The sequence below is a fragment of the Octodon degus genome, unplaced genomic scaffold (genome assembly GCF_000260255.1).
Source record: "Octodon degus isolate 3935 unplaced genomic scaffold, OctDeg1.0 scaffold00059, whole genome shotgun sequence".
In the NCBI taxonomy this organism is placed as follows: Eukaryota; Metazoa; Chordata; class Mammalia; order Rodentia; family Octodontidae; genus Octodon; species Octodon degus.
In genome coordinates, this window is record NW_004524635.1 from 11,101,568 (window position 1) to 11,106,011 (window position 4,444).

Consider the following 4,444-nt stretch of genomic DNA (forward strand, 5'->3'; position numbering starts at 1 on the left):
TTGACTTCATCCTCCACCTCACTCTTCTTTAACTTGTTTTCTAGCAAGTTCAGCAGCAACTCCTACAGATAGCTTCCTAGTAGATTTCTCTGCTACCCTAACAAGTAATTTTCTACCTACTCCCCCTGTGCCACCAACTTTGATCCAGCTCTTATCTGGGCATTCAGTGGCTAGCTACCATCTTATCCTGTCCAACAGGATCTTAGTCCTAATATTCTTTATGTTAGTAAGTCTATTTAGTACTTTATAGTTTTACATAATGATCATAATCATCATAGGGAATTTGTACCCATACAAATATATTTTGATTTCTCTTTTTTTCCCAATCCCCTCATGAGTCCTAGCTTTAGGAAGAATTTCTCACCTTCCAAGTTTATTTCTTTGTATATATTCTTCCTCAGCCCTAAAATACTTTGGATTTTTCTTCAATGCTTTCGTGGTTAATTCACTATGAATAATTGGTAACTCTTTATAATAGGTTATCTATTCAAATCACTACTTGTTTCTGTTTTCTGATTTAATTCTGGTTGATATACTAGAAATAGTGTTTGATTGAATTCAATAGATTTGGTGTAGGAATATTGCAAACTGTAATGTATAACAAGTAAGATGTGCATTGAGCATATCGGCCAAGCATAGGTTCAGGCCCATATCCAGAACTATGGGGTACAGTGACAGACCTCTAGATCGTGTGGATGAAAAGAAGAGAGGGAACATTTCTTGGAAGTCAGTTATGAGGAATTAATTTGGGGAAAGAACAACCAGAATATTACATCTAAAGGAGCACATTCTTGAACAGGGCAGATGGAGTGGGCTTTATAATTGTCTTCAAGGTAAAGCAGACATTTTAAAATATAAAGCTGTAAAAATACAGTTGACAAGAGTAATATAGGCCTCACAAGTAGGAATCTAGAGCATAAAAGAAGTCTTTCTTTAACGTCCTGAATTGAGGTTACATGTATACTTTTACTAAGAATTCAACAAGGGACGAGAGCCGTACATAATCGAGCATACGCAATTAAAAGGATGTATTGTTTATATAAATACAACCTCAGAATTAAGACAAAATTTAAGCTGTACTTAATCTTTCAGCTTAGCAATTTCACAAGTAATATAATTCTTGTCATTTTCTGTACAGCTTTCAATAGTATTGGCTTCATCCAGAGCTTGGCTTCCCACTTGTTTCCTACATGGTCACCAGCAGCACCTGGGCCATTGTGCTTCATCTCTCCTACTGAAAGAAAATGGGAGCCTATTGAGCTTGTATTTCTCTGCAAAAGTCCCAGTATATTCTTTTCAGAAACCTAATTTATGTGTCTATGAACCATTAATCTAGTGCAGGGGCAGGGAGGACTGAATTAATTTATCCTGCATTATATCTTCCATTCTTAAAGTCAAAGCATAATGTGGGAAGATGTAAGGATGTAGAAATTATGTTAAAAGCCAACAAACTGGTTTACCCAGCAAGAAATAATATCTTCTTTATTATATCCTCAAAAAACTTCTAACTAAACTCCAATATACTGTAGTGTTTTTTTGTTTGTTTGTTTTTTAGAACAACAAACACCTTTATTACATGAGTCAAACCAGGAGGGAAGGTTTATTTGCCTTTCTGGGCCTTGATTTTCCTCAGATAGAACTCCAGGTCTTTGCTCTCTAGGCCACACTGGCCTGGTCTTGATGCAATGCAGGCAGGAAGCTTGCCCTGCTGGAACTGCTCCTCCAGAAGACTGCTGATCTTGGCGTTCTTCTTCTTTTCATCATACTTCTTTTGAATTTTCTTTGATCGTTTTTTGTTTAAAATCTCCTCCTCCTCAGGAGTCAGCTTGGCCCCCTTTTTTCAGCCCAGGAGCAGTGCATAGTGGGATTCGCACCACTGTCGGTACGGCATGCTGTCAATGAGCACAATGCAGTTCTTCACCAAGGTCTTAGTGCGGACCAGCTCGTTATTGGATGCATTGCAAACAACATCAATGATCCTTGTTTTTGGAGTACAACACTCAGAGCCCCAGGAGAAGTTTCCCACATCTAGCCGCAGGGCTCTGTACTCCTTGTTGCCTCCTCGAACTCGGACTGTGTGTATGTGGCGGGCGACAATCTTAGTGTTGGCAGCAGGGTGCCCCAACTCATACTTCCGCTTCTTGTGATAGGACTTTCTTTTGCTTCCGGTCTTGCCGCGCTTGAGCCAGTTTTCCCGAGAGATGCCCATTGCTTGGCGCCGGCTGGAAAGAGGACTTCATAGTGTTTTTACAATATCATTCTTCTATTAGACAGTGGGTGGTTTTACTTGATGGCAATAAACATCCCTTGTTCGGTATCCAATCCCTTCAGCCTCGATTAGACCATAGAAGTTTAATAAACATTTAAATGAATGAATATGCTTAAACCTTAAGCTTGTCAAAAGATTTCAAATTTTATTCTGTTGTAAATAGAAAGAACACTCTTGAATATTTTGATGGAGCAGCATCATAATCGAAAAAGGAGAGAACCAGCATAGTGACTCATATCATTGTTCAAAAAATTAATTATAAGAGACTAATCTATGGCAAGGGTAGTGTGGAAGAAAAGCAAAAAGATTCTGAAATTTTTCGGAGATAGAATAGACAGGGCTTGATGATTATATAAGGTGCTGAAAGTAGGGGGAAAAGTTACAATCAAAGAGACCTAGTCAATATCTAAATTCCATCTCCTACAGAACTACCAGTTCCCACCAGGCAAACAAACAGAAAAAGATCTGCTTCCATTATACCAAAGTATGTTTTCTCCAATTTTCCAAAGGCACCACCTCATTATTTGTTATTATCTTTGCTCTATTAGTTTTCATCGGTCCACATGCTGGTCTTATTTACACTATCTCCATAACATCTACAGGTATTAGAATCTCATCTCTGTTGTACAGTTTAAAGAAAAGTCAGTAAAAAGAGTTGAAGCAGTGTGTGATTTGAGTTTACTGTCCAAATGAAGATTTATATCCAAGGTAAAGGCGAGGTAGAAGGAGCAGTGAGTCATTTCTCTTACTTAGGTTCTTATCCAGAAGGAGATCGCATAGTGTGGCTGTGCCGCATGGTAGACATCTCCTCAACCTGGGAGTAGCAATGGCTTCATAAGTATCATCGCAGGATACAGACCCTAACATATTTGAAAGCTGTCATGAAGATTTATGTAGAAAATGCTGACTGGTTTTTCTGTGAAGACATCTCTATAAGTATCAACTGAGGCAATGCTTCGGAGCTGAATCTTAAATGATCCCACGGACCAAAGTTGTCTTGAGGAGCAGTCAGCAGCATGGAAAGTGGCATGAAGCATGGCCACCCTAATGACCACAGCTATCAAAATGCCCCCAACTTTACTTTTCCTATTCTTTGTTCATGTGTTATTTTTCTCCTATTATTTTTTGGTTTTGCTATTTTGTGTGTGTGTGTGTGTGTGTGTGTGTGTGTGTGTGTGTTCAAGTAAATTTGTTCCTTCAAGATTTTAAGACCATAGTGTCCTAGGAAATGTTATGACAATTAATGAAACAGCATTTTTCAACTAACTTTAAAATATCTGTATTTGTAGGGAATGGAATAAATGTAAGCTGCACAAAATCCAGAGGGAGGAGAAGGAAAGGAAGAATAGGAGAGAGTGAAAGAGAAAAATTCAAGTAGCACCAAATTTTCACTTCACTTTAAAGTCATAAAAGAAGAATGTAAAGAGAAAAGAATAAAAAGGAAAAGAACAAAAATAGAAATAAGGGAAGAAATGGGAGAAAATAATCACTAATAGAATTGGTGGAAGTTTTACCTTTCTCTTTTCCCCTTTGAAAGACTATGTAAGACTTTTAAAAAAATCAAGACCACAAAGAATATACAAGAATCACATAGCTAATGAAATATGTTATCCTATGGCAGCCTGGGAAAGCACGGAATGTTTAATTTTGAGGGATTTATTGCTGCCTAATACCTACCATCACACTGAAGTCTAGCAGTAAGTATCACTTGTCATTATTCCCAGTCCCTCTCCCTTCTCACATACCAGAACATGAAGCTTCTTTCTTCAGAACTCAGGACTCTGAAGTCCTGAATTGACCCTGAGAGATGTGAAGGGTGTTATTAATGAACAAATAAAAAGGAATGGGAAAACCATCAGGAAAGCTGATTATGGCCATAGATCCAAGCCTTTTCCTCCTCAACCATAAATAAAGTTAACATTTTGATGTCCATCTGATTAATCCATTTGTCTATTCCTTATTTCTGAGCTCAGAAAGCCAGAACAACTGTTATTTATCGTTTAATAAGATTCCCAATTAGCAAATCAACTGGGAAGCTTGATAGATAGTCATAACCACTGATACTCAGCAACTGAAATAGTACAGGGAAGCCTTGGAGACAAGGAGGTTATTGGTTCAATCAGGGCAGGGGAAGATTTTCATCTTTAATCTTTAGTGTTTCACAAACCCAAGGCT

At 38.0% G+C, this 4,444-nt stretch overlaps 1 pseudogene; it reads right to left on the reverse strand.

Moving 5' to 3' along the window:
* Positions 1-1,600: 1,600 nt before the first annotated feature.
* LOC101566692 lies at positions 1,601-2,209 on the reverse strand (annotated as a pseudogene).
* Between the last annotated feature and the right edge of the window lie 2,235 nt (positions 2,210-4,444).